The sequence below is a fragment of the Rattus norvegicus genome, chromosome 10 (assembly GCF_036323735.1).
Source record: "Rattus norvegicus strain BN/NHsdMcwi chromosome 10, GRCr8, whole genome shotgun sequence".
Taxonomy (NCBI): Eukaryota; Metazoa; Chordata; class Mammalia; order Rodentia; family Muridae; genus Rattus; species Rattus norvegicus.
In genome coordinates this window covers 8443073-8463589 of record NC_086028.1, presented here as the reverse complement: position 1 = coordinate 8463589, position 20517 = coordinate 8443073, and positions in this window count along the sequence as shown.

Here is a 20517-nt window from a genome sequence, read left to right as displayed (position 1 = left end):
TAAGAATGAAGTTCAAACATACTCGGATCCAGTGACCAAATGGTGTCACCTGTCAATCTGTATTGTGAGTCCTCACTTTACACAATTACTTTCTGGGAAGGTCCTCTCTGTGTGTCTAAAACATGAATGGCTTCACTTCCAAAGTTTTTTGTTTGTTTGTTTTGTTTTTTTCATCTTTATTAACTTGGGTATTTCTTATTTACATTTCGATTGTTATTCCCTTTCCCGGTTTCCTGGCCTACATCCCCCTAACCCTTCCCCCTCCCCTTCTATATGGGTGTTCCTCTCCCCATCCTCCCCCCATTACCGCCCTCTGCCCAACAATCACGTTCACTGGGGGTTCAGTCTTGGCAGGACCCAGGGCTTCCCCTTCCACTGGTGTCCTTACTAGCCTATTCATTGCTACCTATGAGGTCAGAGTCCAGGGTCAGTCCATGTATAGTCTTTAGGTAGTGGCTTAGTCCCTGGCAGCTCTGGTTGCTTGGCATTGTTGTTCATATGGCGTCTCAAGCCCCTTCAAGCTCTTCCAGTTCTTTCTCTGATTCCTTCAACGGGGGTCCTATTCTCAGTTCAGTGGTTTGCTGCTGGCATTCGCCTAAGAATTTGCTGTATTCTGGCTGTGTCTCTCAGGAGAGATCTACATCCGGTTCCTGTCAGCCTGCACTTCTTTGCTTCATCCATGTTTTATAGTTTGGTGGAGATATATATATATATATATATATATATATATATATATATATATATATATATATATATATATGTGTGTGTATATATATATATGTGTATATATATATATATATATATATGCATGCCACATGTAGAGCAGGCTCTGAATGTGTGTTCCTTCTTCTTCTGTTCTAAACTTTGCCTCCCCTCCCTATTCCCTCCCAAGGGTATTCTTGTTCCCCTTTTAAAGAAGGAGTGAAGCATTCGCTTTTTGGTCATCCTTCTTGAGTTTCATGTGTTCTGCGCATCTAGGGTAATTCGAGCATTTGGGCTAATATCCACTTATCAATGAGTGCATACCATGTGTGTTTTTCTGTGATTGGGTTACCTCCCTCAGGATGATATTTTCCAGTTCCGACCATTTGCCTATGAATTTCATAAAGTCATTGTTTTTGATAGCTGAGTAATATTCCATTGTGTAGATGTACCACATTTTCTGTATCCATTCCTCTGTTGAAGGGCATCTGGGTTCTTTCCAGCTTCTGGCTATTATAAATAAGGCTGCTATGAACATAGTGGAGCATGTGTCTTTTTTATATGTTGGGGCATCTTGTGGGTATATGCCCAAGAGAGGTATAGCTGGATCCTCAGGTAGTTCAATGTCCAATTTTCTGAGGAACCTCCAGACTGATTTCCAGAATGGTTGTACCAGTCTGCAATCCCACCAACAATGGAGGAGTGTTCCTCTTTCTCCGCATCCTCGCCAGCATCTATTGTCACCTGAGTTTTTGATCTTAGCCATTCCCACTGGTGTGAGGTGAAATCTCAGGGTTGTTTTGATTTGCATTTCCCTTATGACTAAAGATGTTGAATATTTCTTTAGGTGTTTCTCAGCCATTCGGCATTCCTCAGCTGTGAATTCTTTGTTTAGCTCTGGACCCCATTTTTTAATAGGGTTTTTTGTCTCCCCGCGGTCTAACTTCTTGAGTTCTTTGTTTATTTTGGATATAAGCCCTCTATCAATTGTAGGATTGGTAAAGATCATTTCCCAATCTGTTGGTTGCCGTTTTGTCCTAACAACAGTGTCCTTTGCCTGATTAGAGTGGAAATCCATAGCAGAAAGGAGAAGAAAACTGGCTTTTATTTATAACTTTAGAACCATCATGGTAGTTTCTCAGCAGGTCAGTACACTGGCTCCACTAAAGTAAAGGCTTCTACCTCTGGAACAGAGGTAGGGTTGCTATGTCTCTTTTCATCCCCAATATTAAGGCTCAGGACCGGGTTGTGGCTTCGTGAGGGGACCCTTGCTTAGTGTGCACAAAGTCCTGGTTCTGATCTCCGGCACTGTGTCAAAACACAAAGGTTCACTATGCAATGAGTAACTCCTTAAAAATCAAGTGTGCTGTGAGCTATTTCCAGTGGGAAATAAATCTTCCTAATCTCTTATAAATTTTATAACCCTTTGGGATGAAGGGGTTAAGCCTGCAATAGCCCCAGAACCAGTAAGGCCATCTGAGATGTCTGTCTTGCCAAACACATCTCTGTGCTGAATTTGCAAGAAGGTCTAATTTCTCCTTTGGAGCTCTGAACAAGGCTATTAAGAGGCCCTTTCAACGTCTCCCTCTGGGAAGCTTTGCAAACAGCTGCACTGTACTGAAAGCAGAAGAGCTCTAAAGCCTTAGGAACCCAGGCTCAGTGCCCTCCAGCAGCCCCAGGCTCTTCCCAGGCAACCTTCGTGTGGATGTAGCAGCGCGCTGGATGGTGGGAGACCTGAAGATGCTCAGCAAAGCTCAGCTCTGATTGGATGCCTGCCAGGGAGTGTCCTGCGCAGCCTTATCCTGGAATGGAGAATAAGGCTGATATGCAGGAAAAAAAACATCGTGATTTAGTGTTGATGGGTTACGCAGAAAGCGTGTTTTAGTGTTGGAGAGAGGACGACTGTTTTCACACACACAGTAAGACCTCTTGCAATGTTTTTTTGCTGCAAGGACTATATTCTGAGATATTCTCATATAGGCTTTGTCCATAATAAGAAGTTCACTGCAAAACCATTGCCAGGAAAGAAACGAGCAGAGAGAGGGCAGTGTGGTGTGTGAAGAGGTAACTGAACTTTGGGGTCTGGATCCCATGGATTCACTGAGTCTTCTGGGAAAATCCCTTCCCTTTTCTCGGCTCCATTGTTTTCTGAAGCTAACTTGCAAAGGACTCTGTGCTCACGTCTTCATGCTTCACGTGTCACACAATAGTGACACAAACTTGTAAACACACTTGTGAGGTGCAGGCAGGAGAATCTGAAGTTTAAAGGCCAGCCTTGGTTACTTAAGTGAGCCTGAGGTATGTGGTGACACTGTCCCCAAACAACACAGAGAGTGCTGTTGAAATCGCTGGCTCTGTGGATGGATTTTGGGTAGAGTTACACACAGAGTCCTCAGATTCAGGCTGAGGTAGGAAAAAAGCTGTGTTTCATGGCCTGTTATAATCTTAAATTGAGAGTTTCTGGGAAGGAAAAACAAAATGGCCAGTGTGTGTGCTTCTCAGTTGGATTTAAAAATCCCTTTTGAAAGTATTACTTGTGGTTTCATGGATGGTTAGATGAGAATGTAGAGTATAATTTGGGCCTTCTGTTTTTGTTTTGTTTTCTACAGATATTGAAAAATCATACCTCCCAGGCAATCAATGTTAAATGCACAGAATTATAACACATGAAGTGCTCTTATCCTTTTATTCTCATTTGAAGCTTAAATGTCATTTAATGAAGTTAAATTAAATCTGTATCTGAAAGCTGAAAGAAAAGACACAAACAAAACAACAACAAACTAAAAGATAAATAAAAATAAAAACTCATGCAGCTCTTTGTTTTGGTATCCAAGAAGAGGGGAATGAATGATATATCTCCAAGCCTCTCAAGGTGGAAAAGATTTTTTTAACTTTAAACAATTGGATATTTTCCTTGAAATTTAAAGTAGTGCTCATCTGGATTGCCAGCAGTTGAGAAACTGAGGCAGGAGGATGGGAATTTCAAGGGTATTCTCAGTTATAAATCGACTTTGAGGCCCATTTAGGCTACATGAGACTCAGCCTCAAAAATAAAAATAAAAATAAAGTTAGTAGAAAGAAAGAATTATCTATCCGCACAAGTGTTCTAAACCATTTAGGATCGGGGCACCTGCTTTCAGGTAACAAGAGTTAAATATGTGTCTAGAATAGATTCATCCCATGAGCCGAAGTTCTTACCTCTCTGAAGCAAACTCTGCCCTAGCATGAATCAACATTTTTCTCTGCTCATATTCAATTCCTCATTCCTCCCTTACTTCTATTCCTCATTATGTATCACCTTTTTGAATGCCAGGACTCTTAGAGGTGCCAGGGAGTCATGTCTAGGCTGCTGCAGAGATCCTGAGGAAGTTGTGATCTGAGCTGGTGGTCTTCCAGTTCATGGGAAAATGCTCACTGCTCATTTTCTTTGGTGGCTTTTGAAGGGGGTGGTGTGCTTGTCTAACAACTGAATGCAACAAGAGAATTCTTGGGAGGGACAGCCTGCACTAAGTGCAAGAGGAGAGTTGAGAAAGACGAAGTATGTGTTGTTGTGAAGGTCACAGTTAGGGAGTGGGGTAGCTCTGGACAGAACTAAGAGTAACTGAGGTCAGGCTGTGGTAAGTACCTCAGCAGAGGTACTCAGTTTGAAACACCAGGGAGAATGGATCATAGAACCCACGTTTTGGATGGGAAAGTTTCCAGGTAGATTTCCCAAGAAAACATTTGAGCTTGATTATGAAAGATGAGGCTTACAGGAAAGAAGAGGCTTCTTCTTTGATTGTGTGAGTCCGTCTTCATCAGCAAATTGACTGGATTTATAATTGTCATGGAAATGCATCTCTATGTGTGTCTGTGTGCTTCCAGAAAGGTTTCAATAAAGAAGGAAGGCTCACCATAATAGCGATCTCTTGGCCTGCATGAAAAAGGATAGAGCAAGTTTGGCATCAGCATCCATCTTTTTACTTCCTGTCTTTGGATGTCCTGTTTTGTCTTCTCACCTCCATAACTTGATTTTACTGTCAAATTGTAAACCAAAGCAAGTCTTTTCAAAAGTTGGGTGTTTTAATCACAATGGTGACAACAGTAACAAATACAGCTTGTTAAAATATAGAGAGTAAGGCATGCATGGTACCTTAGTCTAAAGCCATGAGCAAGGCGACTTATAAAATCCAGTATTTAAGTTGTGGCTTATAGTTCAAAGGTTAATTCCATGACTGTTATGACAGCAGATATGCAGGCTTGGTGCTACAACTACAGCTGAGAGCTTATATCTTAGTCCAAAAAACATGAAACAAAGGGATCTAAGTGGAAATCTCATGGGCTTTTGAAGCCTTTTATTCAAAGACCATGCTTGTGATAAACCTCCTCAACACAGCCACACCTCCTAATCCTTCTCAAAGAGCTCCGCCAGCTGGGTGATAGGTGTTCAAGTGTGTGAGTCCCTCGGGGTCATTCTTATTCACCCCACCACACTTGGTATCTGCGGAGAATAACAAATGAGGGTTTGTGTAAAAGGGCAGCAAAAGAAGGCTGTGGAGATTTACATTAAAGCCTGATAAACGTTATATACAGTTCAAATTAAAAACCATGTACTGCAAATCTAATAGGGAGCTGTCCTGGTGCTGAAGGCTCAGTTCGGAGAACAGTGTCTAGGACATATGAAGTGCTGATTGTAACATGGTGGGTGATCATTTCCTAAATAAATATATGGAAAGACATGACATGAATGCTGAACATCCAGTGAGGAGCAGTGGAAAGAGTTTGATGAGCAAATTCAAAACAGCAAGGAGGATCATTTCCAGGACTAGGAATTTCATAAAGAAATCCTAGCATATGAACAAGAGTGATAAACATGGTATGCCCAGAAGGAAGACTAACTGGAGGGTGAGAAACGGGAACGGAGACTGAGAAAGCTGACAAACAGAAAAGGGAAAATGGAATGCTTAATTTACTGGAGATTGAATTATAAATTTTTAAAAATTGCAATGAAGTACTTAATAAGCTAACATTGAATGCCAGTTGAAAATGGTGTGTGGTTTTTAGTGTGGTTTTCAAAACTCTACATTTATTATTCCTTATAATTAAAGCAGTGAATTTAGGTATTTATTTGGTGTGTGCATGGCCATGAGGACAACTTACAGAAGTCAGTTTTCTCCTTAAACCATGTGAATTCTGAGCATTGAACACTGGTCCTCAAGCATGGTGGCAAGTGACTTCATTTGCTGGGTCACCTTGTCAGGTTCATTCCTTATTCTAAGACAAAATTAGTTCTCCACTTTCTGTGGCTGGAGCATATGCATGACTATAAATATATGTAAAAGTGGAAATTTAATACTTAATGTAGGAAAGTTTATGATCTAGATCACCAATGTCTCATAGAACTTGGTGAGATAATGGGGATTCCCTATGCCATATCAACTCCATGGTACCCACTCCTCTAGAAAATTGAAATTTCACCTGTTCTAGGTCATTGAGATGTCACATGTTCTAGGTAACGGCAATATAGCTGTAGCAACAGAAGAATTCTATGTTCTATCCTCTGAATGCTATTTAATAAGTGTGATCTTTGATAGCTGGTTATTGCTGGGGGCTACCTTACTGGACATCAGAGTTGTGGGTAAAATGAATCAATGAAGGCTGAGATCATGATAGATTATCATAGTAAGAATAAATGAGCAAGGAAGCTTTCTGGGAGACTAAGCTAGGGAGGGATGCTGTTAACTCCTCTTTGGAAATGCTGAAGAGGGAGAGAGGCAGGATGAAGAAATTCTCTCTTCCTGAAATTTCCTTTAGTTAGATGGAAAGAGACAATTTGAACAAAGAAGTTTGAAAGCAGTAGAAGTGAAGCAGCAGCTTTTAAGACACAACTTCCACTCCAACCTTAGGGCTGGCATGTTGACCTTTGACTGACCTTTCATGGAAACATCCTGTGAGAGGATTTACACAGGCTAGCCTATGTCGGGAATGAAAATGTGTGCTGAGACAAGCATATCTGGCTTTTGACTTAGCAGCAGCTCTTTCCCATTTTTTCTCGAAGTAGCATCAAGCCTTCTTCTCTTCAGGGACCTGCCATTTCCACATCCCACACAGTGCTAAAAGGGCTTTAAATCTCAAAACCCGAGCTTGGACTGTTCAGGCCTACTGGTTAAAAAATACCTTACCAACCTAAACCTACTGATTAGACAAGAGGTGAACCTAATGAACCAATTAGAATGTTCCCTAAAACCAATGCTAGACTTTTCTCTGATGCGAAGGCTAGAAATGGAGCTTTGGATTTTATTTTGTTTCTTGAAGAGAGGAAACAATACAGAGACTTTGTCACTCGAGTCTTCTGCTAGAATCTAGAATCTACGCGGTATGGTAAACCAATTCTCTGTCTCCCTGTCTCTATCTTTCTCTCTCTACATTTCTGTTTCTATGGCTCTCTGCCTTTCTGTCTCTGTCTCTGTATCTCTTACATCTCTGCCTTTCTATCTCTTTGTCTTAAAAGTGTGTCTTAATGTCTCTCTGTATCCCTGTCTATTTCTCTGTTTCTCTCTGTGTGTTTCTCTTTTTCTGTCTCTGTCTGTCGGTCTGTCTGTCTGTATGTCTGTCTCTCTGTCTCTATCTCTGTCTCTCTCTCTCTCTCTCTCTCTCTCTCTGTGTGTGTGTGTGTGTGTGTGTGTACACATTTGAAGGTCAAAGGTCTTCCTTGATCAATCTTCACTTTATAGTTTTGAGGTAGCTTCTCTTATTGAACATGAAAGTTAAAGATTTGACCAGATTGCCTGGCCAGTGAGCCTGAACTCCCTCTGTCTCTATCCCCACCCTTAGCACAGGATTACAGGTGCATACTGACCCATCTTACTCTTTTGTGGATAGTGCAGACTGAAGTCCTGTGCTTACAGTTGCATAGTAAGCACATTACCAACTGTGCCTGCTACCTTATGCCCCAGCCTTTGGGTTTCTTCTTTTCATAAAACTTGGTGATGGGCTTCAGCTATTCCCAACCAAGAAATAAATACATTGGCTTATGGAAGAGACGAGTCTCTCAAGTTTTGGTAGATGTTTCTTTATTAATTAAATCTAAATGTTTGCTTGTGACAGACAGATCAAGTAACAACTTTTAGTTAGTGGTAAATGACTGATGAGCAGAACCACTTTTACTCTATCATTAATTTAGAGATTTGGGATTTAAAGAAAAACATTGAGCACACTGGACTTCCCCAATATTTCAACAACTGTCATATAAATGACCTTAAAATAAAGCCATCTATTTTGTCATTGGTAATATTCAATGACAGACTCTCCAGTAATTGTGACCTTACCAGCATCACCACTCTTAGGAGAATCAAACTTTGAAGTAGTAGTCAGGATTAGAATTTGCCCTTCTAACAGAACCAGTAACAGTCCTCTTGGCTTTTACTCCATTCTCTCATTTACTTATATTGAGAAGTCTTGGAATTCTGAAATAGGTAAATCTACATGATTGACACCAACCTTAAGAAGAGACCCGACACATCCTTTAGACTGGAGAAGCATGCATCTTGTTTGTGCACTGTCAAACAAAGGTAAAGCAAGCAGCCCTATATGAACATGAATTCTATATAGATGATCTAAATATTTAGGTAGCTAATTGGAGTCTATTAATGTTGACTATTGAAGGATCCATCTCATCTGTCTCCTGAGAATAGAGAAGAAATGAGTACTGAGGAAAGAGCCACAGAATATACAATGATTAAGATATTAGAGAGAGCTTGGGAATGGCCATGAGGTTTCTGAATTGAGCAATAGAGTATGATGCTAATAGCCAGCATTATAAAATGGGGCAGAGGGGAGAAAGAGGGAGGGGGGATTAGGAAGAAGAAGAAAGAAGAGGAAACAAAGACAAGAAGACAAGTGGGAAGAGGAGGAAATAGAAATAGAAGAAGAAGAGAAAAGGAGAATTAGGGAATGAGAAATGGCATTCAATGAGAAAGTAACCCATATTATAAAAGATTAAAATAATGACAAGCATAAAAATAAGCTCTACAGAAAGGGTAAGGCAACATTTTCTTCTCTCTAGAACTGAATAAAGAAATGTGTTTTAGATTCAAACAGTCATAACTAGTTATTGATAATATGGTATTCAGAATGGACTTCTGAGATAATAAGAGCGAGCAAGTGGAATCCACAAGTTTGGATTCTGTCGTCATCGTCGTCTTCTTCGTTGTTGCCATTGACATAAAGCTCTTGATTTCAACTGAGATATTTCCAGGAGTCATGTGGCAATTTCTACAACAATATTTGACCATCATCCCTATGGAAGAAAGATGCTACTGGGATCTGGGTGGGGCAGAGATCAGTGAACGTGCTCAGTATATGTCAGAGCACTGGGAAACCAATGACAAAGGATAGTTCATCCCCAAATGCCACTAATGGTCAGAGCAAGAAATCTGTTCCCAAAAGGGGCATTTCTTAAGTACTTTAGAAGTGAGTGTTCTCAACTGTAAAGCAGCTCTAAATGATTAGACCATTGCACAAGCATTCATGGCTTTAATAAGTTAACTCATCCAAAGTTTCTGGTGTTGATGAATCCTTGGGATCTCCACCATCATGACATTTTTTAAAGCATTATGTGTGGTTGACAGATACCCTGAAATTGAACACCATGTTAATTCAAAATAGCATGTCTTTGGCAGGTGGATGCCAGGAGCTTTGATTTTCTGGTCTTCTTTTGTGGGGAGCAGTCAGACTGGATAAAAAGTAGAAGAGAAAAGCTACCTTTAAAGGGGTCTGGATTTTGCTTCAACTCTGGAGTCCCCTGAATATGTTGCCTTCAGATATGGAAATATTCCCTGCAACAAGTTCTTAAAAGTTGGGATGTGCTGTGGCTCATTGCGCAGGTTAAAGCTAAAATATCTCTGGCAGAAATGGTTTTTGGGTAGTCAAACTGATTCCATTTCACCTGGTATTCAGGGTGGATTGTTTTGTGTCTGAAAAGAAGATGCACAAATAGCTAATCTCTAGAGATAGATATCTATAGGTAGATAAATAGATAACTAAACTGACATATTTAGATAGCTAATACTAGACAGATGATACATACATACATACCTACATACATATATGCATACATACATTCATACGAGTATGTATTGTATGAGTCTTTTGAAACTTCAAATCAACCTCCAGTGACACACTTCTTCCAACAAGGCCATACCTCCTAGTCCTCTCCAATCAGTTCTATCAACTGAGGACCAAATATTCAAATATATGAGCCTCTAAGGACCAGTCTCACTCAAAGCATCACTACATAGATGATACAGATACAGACACCGACACAAACGGTGCAGATGCAGAAGCAAACAAAGACAGAGAAGAATATGGATGCAGGTCCAGATATGAGCATGCAAGCAAACATAGACTCAGAGACAGAGACATTACAAATATGGAGACATATACAGATACAGATACAGATACAGATACAGATACAGATACAGATGCAGATGCAGATGCAGATGCAGATGCAGATGCAGATACAGATACAGATACAGATAGAGATGCAGACATAGGCATAGATGCAGATGCAGGTGACACATATATATCACAGATACAGACATTGGGGGCAATAACAATAACAGCAGATAGAGATAAATGTAATTAGCTAAGCCAATACATAGGCAGATATATAGACAAGTATACATTGATATAAACAGTTAAATGAATGGATAAATACATAGCTGGACAGGAAGACAAATATGTGTTGACTCATGGATAGATAAACATGAGATGGATAAATAGGTAGTTATATTGATATGAGTGTGTGTGTGTGTGTGTGTGTGTGTGTGTGTGTGTGTGTGTGCCAGAAAAGGTAAATATAAAAATCTCTAGGTGGAAAGATAGATGACAGACACATGGATATAGATATATAGATAATTAGGCAAGCAGAGAGGCAAATAAACAGCCAAATGGATGGATGGCAGGTAGGCAGGTAAATCGTATATATTTGGGAATATCTGTAAGCATGGGACAACAAATTTATTAGTGAAAAAGATATTTATTTGAATGACTACATATATTATAGCCATATATTTTCTATTTTTAAGATAGCATAATATATATATATATATATATAAATAATGAGTCTTGAAAAATATAATTGTTTTGTCACCAGTCTATCACAAATGGGTTGGCGGTGGGCATGTGTGTTTGTGTGTGTGCATGTGTGGGAGAGGTACAGATTTGAGCAATTCCTTCTCTAGTCAGACTCACTTAGCCCCTTAATCCCTTACCCTGGCAGCTGCTGGCTCAGGATGTGTTCAGATGCATAAAGTACTAATAAAAAAACACAGCTCAGGGCTCATAGCATCACAGGGGGAAAAATCACCTATTTTCTGTAATAGATTGCGATCAAACAGCAACTGAACGTTTAGTGAAAGAGAAAATCAGGAAAAGGAACTCTGACTTGGTGGCCTTTAAGCTACAAAAGCCAACACGAAGCACTGAAGGAGACTCAGACAGAGCCTTTCAAGACAAGCAGCTCTTGAAGGTTTATTCATCAAGCTCTTGGCAGAGTACTAGAGTATTTCCACCAAGGTTAAAAGCAAGTAAAAGCAAACAGTAAGAAACAATTCACCATCGAAGATCTGTGTGTTGACATCAGAATTAAACACTTTTTCCCTCCTGCCTGTTTTCATGTGTCTGTACTGGGAAGGCTTGGGCTTTGTCTTTGATAAACTAGCAGAAAGGAAAATGAGAAAATAAGCTATTGAGCATGGACACTTGCTGCTACCCATTGATACTTTCTCCTTGCAGCCCAATCAAACATGATTTTCATTAGCTAACAGGCTGATTCTGACTTGGTCCTTGGTGGAATGGTTGGAACTCAGGGTGTGACTAAACCACTTAGATTATCATATCTCCCTGGCCAAGTGACTGCTCTATTCTTGACACAGGATCTAGTACAGTCATTATTGTTATGGTAGCCAATGCAACTCCTTCACTAGTAAATCAGCGCTAAAGGACCTGTACCTGTGCCTGTGCCTGTGCCTGTGCCTGTGCCTGTGCCTGTGCCTGTGCCTGTGCCTGTGCCTGTGCCTGGGACTGTGCCTGTGCCTGTGCCTGTGCCTGTGCCTGTGCCTGTGCCTGTGCCTGGGACTGTGCCTGTGCCTGGGACTGTGCCTGGGACTGTGCCTGGGACTGTATGTTACCTGTATTATCTATGCTGTGGTGGTTTGAGTGAGACTGGCCCCTAGAGGGTCATATATTTGAATACTCAGTCCTCAGTTGATAGAACTGTTTGGAGAGGACTCAGAGGTACAGCCTTGTTGGAAGCAGTATGCCACTGGAAATGGCTTTGAAGTTTTTAAAAGACTCATATGATCCTGAATCTCAGTGCCTGTACATATTCATGTGTGTCAGGGGTGCTGTATCTATATGGAGGCCAGAGGTCAACATCAAGTGTCTTCCTCAATCATTATCCACTATAAGCTTAGAGTCAGAATCCCTCGCTAAACTGAAAGTTTGACAATTCAACTAGACAAGTGGGCCAGCAAGTCCCCAGAATGTTTCTACCTATATCCTTGCAGTGCAGGGATAATTGACGCATGCTCTCACACCTGGCGTTTTTGCTACCTTGCTGCTGGGGTTGAACTTGGGTCCTTACGCATTCAAAGAAGGTACTTTGCCTACTAGTCCATCTCTTTGACCTTCTCCCATTTCTGTTTAGTGCATCAGCTCCCTATGGTTACTGTAACAAGTGACCATAAACTTACTAGTGTAAAACAACACCTATGGATTTGTAAGTGTAGGTAGGCATTTTGAAATAGGTAGATGGATAGATGGATATGTATATGATAGATAGATAAATAGGTACATAAATTCACAAATAAGTGTATCCATACCATTGTGGACAAAGTTCAATGGTATAATGTATGTCTAGATACTGAGCTAAAATCCTAGGTGTTGGTAGACTGTATTGTTTTAAGGAACCTCTCAAACAGAACATAGGTCCTTCTATTTTGTCTTTCTGGGATGCCCATTGTTGTCCTTCCTTCCATCTCTACGATCAACATTATAAAGCTTCTCTCTGATTCTGAGTCATTTCTTTTTTTTCATATTTCTTTGGTATCGCTCTTTCAGTTTAAGAATTCTTTCATCCCAGCTAGATAAAGCTGAATGACATCCCAGTTTGAAATCCAGCTGGTCAGCTACGTTAACTCTAAGTTCAATGCTTTGGAAGGAAAGCTGTGCCAGGATGAAGTATCAGGTTATGGGCATTCAGAATAGACCATTCTGCTTTCTACCTTTAAATTGTTCAGGAATTTCCTCATGGTTCGGGAAAGATACGGAGTCAAACGGAGTGGATGTTAGATCTGCTGTAGAAGAATGTCAAGCTTTTGACATTGTCATGCTTCCCTTCATTTTAAAGCATCTGTGTAAAAGTTGTACAAAATTAATTTTAATTTTAAAATTAACCAAGGACAATGTAACAAAATATGCCTGACTTCTGCATTCCTACCTCTTAGAGCAGAGAATGGGAAAAGGCAAGGGACTGCCTATGATTGGATAGGATTGGGGATAGCAACAAAGTGCTTCTTTTGTAGGCAGGTCAACGATGAGAACTCCAGGGAGCTTGGAGGTGGATCATGTCAAACCCTCCTTATGCAGTTCTTAATTAATGTTCAGATTAAATTTTATGTTCAAAATGTTTTGCTGGCAGGTATGTTTGAGCTCTATATGTGTGCCTAATGTCCATAGAGGCCTGAGGACAATGTCTAACTCCCTAGAACTGGAGTTACAGATGGTTGTGTGTAAGCTTAAATTTTTTTACCCTTCTTTTAATAATGATTCTTAAATGCTTCAACATTCCTTCTAGCCTGTCACCCACCAGAGGAATGGAAAAGAAAGGTTATTAGGATATGGGGGAAGTGGACCTGTTTAAAAATTGTTCTTTGGTAAAATCCCATCTGTGTCATCAGAAAATCAGCAATTCAATTCACAGGAGTCATCAGGTGGCAGCTTGATTCACTCACAAACCCTTGACAAACTTACCAGCAGTCCAGTTCAGTAGTGTCCAGATAGCAAACACAAATCAGCAGTGGTGGCAGGACCCAGCAGAAACAGCCAGGCCCCTACTGAATCATCACAAGTCAGCAGGAGCGACCAAAACCACCAGGGACACCAGGAACTCTATGCTACTGTGCCTCTCTCAACAAAGGGAAAATCAGTGAAGACCAAGAATCATCGCAAAGCTAGTTATGCAAGCCCCTCATCTCTGTTGAGTCCCTTCAAAATCACATGTCCTCCATGGGTCTCGTCTCACCACACGTTTTGCCTGAAAACATGAGTCTGTCTTAGCATATCTTCCTGTGAGTCTGTATCAGCTGACATCACTCTGCCAATCTGTTTGAATCCAAGGAAAAGGCAAGAAGCAGCAGCACACTACCAGAAGGTTCGTTTTGCATTTCTGTCTATGGAGTCAAGACAAATGGAGCTCAGCTATGTGATGAAAGTTGAACCAATACATATGTGTTGTTAGTGAAGAATCTTTCATCATGGGTCCTTTTACATGCTTGCTGTAGCAAAATATCCTTTCACGTGTGTCTGCTTCAGCAAAACATCCCTTCCCTTCCCATGTTTGTCCCAGTAAACAAAACACCATCTGACACAAGTGTCTTTTCAAAGAAACCTTAAGTTTCTACTTCAGTTGTGGACCACCTTGTGGCTTCTGAGACCTAAATATCTCTTCTTCTCTTCTCTTCTCTTCTCTTCTCTTCTCTTCTCTTCTCTTCTCTTCTCTTCTCTTCTCCTCTCCTCTTCTCTCTCTCTCTCTCTCTCTCTGCTCGCATATACACTATGGAATGCATATATAGATTAGAATACCACTGTGAAAGTCAATTCTCTCCTCCTCTCCTCTCCTTCTCTCTCTCTCTCTCTCTCTCTCTCTCTCTCTCTCTCTCTCTCTCTCTCTCTCTCTGTGCATGCACTATGGAGTGCATATATAGATTAGAATACCACTGTGAAAGTCAATTCTCTCCTTCTACCATATGGTTCCCAGGGACTCCTGTCATCAGGCTTGGAAGTATACTGGTTTGCTTCTTGCTACTGAGATAAGTCACTGACCTAAAACAACTTGAGGAGGAAAATTTCATCAATGAGTATAGCTGAGGCAAGGAACACAAAGCAGAAACCTGAAGGCAGGAACTGAAAGCAGAGACCATAGAGAGATGCTGCTTACCAAATTGTTTCTAAGCTCAGTCCTCTAATTAGCCCAGACTCATCTGATTAAGAATGGTACCTGGAAGAGCTTGAAGGGGCTCGAGACCCCATATGTACAACAATACCAAGCAACCAGAGCTTCCAGGGACTAAGCCACTACCTATACATGGACTGACCTTGGACTCTGACCTCATAGGTAGCAATGAATATCCTAGTAAGAGCACCAGTGGAAGGGGAAGCCCTGGGTCCTGCTAAGACTGAACCCCCAGTGAACTAGACTGTTGGGGGGAGGGCGGCAATGGGGAGAGGGTGGGGAGGGGAACACCCATAAGGAAGGGGAGGGGGGAGGGGAATGTTTGCCCGGAAACCGGGAAAGGGAATAACACTCGAAATGTATATAAGAAATACTCAAGTTAATAAAAAAAATGGCCTAGCCCAAGGTCATAAAAGGTCCTACAGATAATAAAACTCCTGGAACTCGGAAAAAAAAAAAAAGAATGGTACCATCGTGCTGAGTACATTAGCTCACAGACAACAAGTGCCTTTACCTGCCAAGCCGTCTCTCAGCCCCCAACACCCTCTCTGTGTAAAAAGGCCATCTGTAAGAAAAAGAATATCTTGTGCATGTAAAAATGTGTTACCAAATGAACTCAGAATGAAAAGACAAACCTTCAAACTACATATTTCACCACAGCACAAATATCATAACATTCAGAGAAATAATGTATTTTCCCATTATTACCTCTTTAGCAGGCACCTACAGGTTCCTTTTTTCTCACATTTTTTAGTTGCAAATTATTTTGATTGTTTCTCTTCTTATGACAACAATTTTATAATGTTTCTATTTCTAAAGAGGGGAAAGGAAGATAATTGTTTCGTTGATTGGAGTGTTTTTCTATTACTGTTGGTGTTTGTGCTGCAAAAAGCATACAGTTTCACACAGTCTCCTTCTGTGTGTTATGGTGTTGCAGGTTTTTGTCTTAAACCTTCAAGACCTCCCATGAACTTTATTTAGTATGCATTCTATGTAAAAGAAGAACAAGTATCATCTATAGTCACAGTGTGTAGATGTTTCCTATGTATTCATGATGGTAGATATAGTTGGATTTGGATTGTACCTAAATGAGTTGCATTTCATTTTGAGCATCTAATGATTGCATGAACTTTTTACAGATGTAATTATGTTTCTATTTCCCTACATTTCAATTTCTTCTCATTGTAGTGGTAAGATGTCCTGGTTTTCTTTCTGTTGTTATGATAAACGCAATAACCAAAGCAAGTTAGAGAGAAAAGATCTCATTTCAGCTTGTATTTCTAGGCCATTGTCTACCAGTGGAAGTAAAAGGAGGAACTCAAGCTGAAACCATGGCGGAACATGGCTTGACCCCTGGCTCATGTTCAGCTAGCTTGCTTAGAGCACTTGAGATAACTTGCTTATGGATGGTGCTGCCCTTGGTAGGCAGGAGGCTCCCACATCAATCATCAATCAAGACAGTTCATTGCAGACATGGCCACATGACATTCTCATCAAAGCAATCATTCCATTGAGATCCCCACTTCCCAGATAACTCGAGTTTATGCCAAATTTCCAAAAATAACTAGGACAAGATAGAGTATGGGACCCTGAGCTAGCTTGGAAAATACTCTGCCACTACCACTATATCCTTGGTCCCAAATTGTAGTTCTTTTTCATATTGAAAGTAGATTTTTTAACCATAAAATATATCGTGACTGCAGTTTTACCTCCCCATTTCTTCCTCTCTACCTTCCCTCCATCCAAAGGTTTGATGGTTTGTATACGCTTAACCCATGGTGTGGCACTGTTAGGAGGTATGCCTTGTTGAAATAAGTGTTTCATTGTGAGTGTGAGCTTAACATCCTCACTTTAACTACCTGGAAGTCAGTTTTCTACTAGCAGCCTTCAGATGATGTAGAACTCTTAGCTCTGCCTGCACCATACTTGCCTGGACACTGCCATGCTCCTGCCCTGATGATAATAGATTGAACGTCTGAACCTATAAGCCAGCCCCAATTACATGTTGTCCTTTATAAGACTTGCTTGGTCATGGTGTCAGTTCACAGCAGTAAAGCCATAACTAAGACAAAAGGTTTGTTTTTTGTTTGTATATATATATGTGCATATTCTATGTGTATATGCACATGTGTGAGGGTACCTGTAGAAGCCAGAAGAGAAATCAAATTCCCTAGAGCTTGCATTCTGTGTGGTATAAGCTACTGAAGTAGGTGTTAGCAGCCAAACTTGGGTTCTGAAAGAGCATCGAGTGCTCATAAATGCTTAGCCATTGCTCCAGTCCTCGGCATGATACTGACAGACGTGTGTTGTCACTTGGGTGACGGGATTCAATCCTAGGTCCTTATCCGTCTCTCCATATTCCTGCTTACTTATAATAGACTTATAAACTAATGGATTCCATAAAGCCTCTTCATGAAATCTTGCTGGGCTGCATGTCTGCCTCACTTCTGGGGTGCCAGGTTCATAACGGGGTCCTCAGTCTCTGTTTCCCTAGGTGGGAAAAAACGGAGTTTGAAATGATTACTGTGTTTCCCAGCTATGTGCCCAGGCAGCACTAGTGTACTGCTGGGAGTTGGGAAATGGGGTCCTAGTCTGCCCTTCCCGTAGGAGGGACTGTTATAAGAACATTCTGAGTGAATGTTGAAAGTACGGAGGGGCTAAAAAGGCCTTCTCCAGGAGATTTGGGCATGGATCTCTACCACGAATGCCCCTCTCCCCCATGTGGTCCTTGATAAAGAGACAGTCTTTGCTGATTCAAACTGCTCTATTTGATGGCAAACGTGAATACATACACCTTATTCAGGGTGAACCAGGGATTAAAAACCTTTTGCAAAAAGGAATAGCCAGGAAGGGCAGCTCATTGGTTAAATACTCAGGGCCTATCTCAAAACCTCATTAGCATGAAAAATTCTAGGTTTTTACGCTACATGACTGAATGCCATGATCCTCTCTGTGGGGTGTCATGGTTCCATGTTCTGGAGCAGGTAGAGCTTGGCAGGGAGCTGGCCCCATGCCTGCCTTACTCAATGCTGAATTTCGTGGGTTTTGTGCTAACTCTGTCTGGTGGCACAGTCCGCTTGCCCCACACATCCTTAGTTTTGGCTTACTTTCTTCTTTCCCCTCTCCCTACCCCTGCTGTCTCAATTTATACCTTAACCCTGAGTATACCCCTTCTCTGTTCATGTCGCCTCTCATCCCTTTAAATTGAACTTATTTCTACTTCAGTTGGAAGATAATAGGCTTCACATAGCTTCCTCATGCATCCTTCACTTGGTTTTCCAAGACCCCATTTCCTCATGTCCACCATTCTCTATGGTTAAATATTTCTGTCTCCTGTATCCCCCTCTCTACTTTCATTTTAACTGTTTTAATATCCACCCTTCTTGAAAACATACTTCCCCTAATAGTGTATTTTTAGTATTTGGACTAAACATACAAAACCATACCAACACAAAACAAAAACAAATAGTTGAAGCTGAGGTCCAAGTAGCAGGGAAAAATGCTGTTTGTCTCTCCGTGCCTGGGTGAACTCATTCAGTAGAATATTTTCTAATTAATTTTTCTTATTCATTCATAAGTTAATAGGCATCAGGGTCAATTCCATGTCCTAGCTGCTGTGAATTGACCCGGAATGAACATGGGTGAGCAAGTGTCTTCGTCATAGCCTGAAAAGTCCTTTGGCTTTGTGCCAGGGCTAACACAGCTGTGTCATATCCTAGTTTTGATTCTAGTTTTTTGTTTTTTTTTTTTTAGAAAATTCCAGACTAATTTCCACAGTTGCTGTATTCATTTATATTCCCACCAAAAATGTATAATAACTCCCCTTCCTTCACAATTGCAGTTTGTGTTGTTGTTGTTTGTTTGTTTGTTTGTTTGTTTTGTGCATTTCTGATGACAGCTGTTGTGACTGGGATGAAGTGATGGCCAGGTTTGTTGAAGGTTTTTTGAAGTGTGTAATATCCATATCTACTTTATTTTTAAGTGGCTCCCATAATGAAGATAACATGTATGTGTTTATGCACATTCATATGTCTGTAAAAGCACATATGTGTCCACATACGTGTATAAAGCTCAGAGGACTCTGAGTATTCCTCAAACTCCGTCCACCTTCTTTGAGGCAATGTATACTACTGGACTGGAATTCACCACAGAGTTTAGGCTCACTGGCCAGGGAGCCCCAGGGACCCATCTGTCTCTGTCTACCCAGTACTTGGATTACAAGTGGAAGCCAGCATGCCTACTGTTATTTTATGTATGTCCTGAGGATTGAATTAAAGTTTTCATGCTTGCAAGACAAACACTCTCCTGGCTGAGCCACCCCTCCAGCCTGCCAAACATACCTTTGAGGATGAATATTGCCCAGGATTCTGGGAGTTTTCCTTCTGTCTGTTAACCTCAGCAGATACAGCCCCAAAGAAAGCATACTAGGTTACTACTGAGAAAACCCCAGGAAGTTTAGAATGAATTTTCTTTCAATAAATACTCAGAAAACTTCTCCTTCTTCGCAAAACATCCACAGAGCATCTTGCATGTTTGCACTTTATAAAGCAGCTGAAAGACAACAGTGAACAAAGCCGGGAAAACACTCTGACATCCACCAGAAAGATTAGTATGCATCCTGTCCGGCACTCTCTCCTGTATTATCTCAGTCTTCCCTTGACTCTGGGCTATTTCACAGTCCTGTAAATTGTAGAAAACTGATAGTAATGCAAATTATTATTATTCATAAAAATGCAAATTATGCCCCATGGAATATGATGGGTTTTTGTCCTGTGGATATTGACCAGTTTGGCCAGTTTTAGTCCTATTTATAATTTATTTTGAATATTTCTCATGCCTATTTATTTTTACCTGCCATTGGGATTCTTCTTTGAAGTGTTTGGAACATCCTACAGGTGACAGCCTGCATCAATTAGAGAACTACACAGAATATTTGACATGTGTTCATGCTCTGTTCAGAGTAAAAGTCAGGATTTTACTATTTTTAAGCATTTTTTCCTTTGGTTGTACATTGTGGGCTACATTGATGTATGCAAATAAGTATATTTGCCATAAATTAATTTATTACAATACACTGACAGGCTCTTAAGAAGTTCTAAGCCTCTATAGTGTGGAGAGCTGATGCTGTTTGATGAGGAGAAAAGCCATGAAGGTGCTGTGAGATTGAACAAGGTCGTGTTTACCGTGTGTATGTAATGTGTGTAGGACAAGGGAGGAATTGAGAAGTGAGCTTGCTTGTCAGGAAACAAGAGTTCAAGATCCTTTCTCCTAAAGGAGAGTCAGGGTCCCAGGCTTTGGACACCACTTCAGAGAAGCTGTGTGATTTGCCAGCTGCCTTTGCCTGTGCTGCATGACAAGAGAGTCTGCAGGATTGATCTTCAAACAGGGGAGTCCAAGGGCTTAAGAAGACAGCGCTGAGAACCTGGGGCTTCCTGTCCCTCACCTTCCTTTCCTGGGACAAGTGTTCAAATTGCCTGCTTTGATGATCAGTCAAATGGTGACCTTTGAAGTACCTCCACTCCAGGCCCTGTGGCTGAGCATTTCAGAAAGCTGTGGCATCCGTAAGACAGAAGAAACTTGGTTTTTCTCAGTGACTGCTG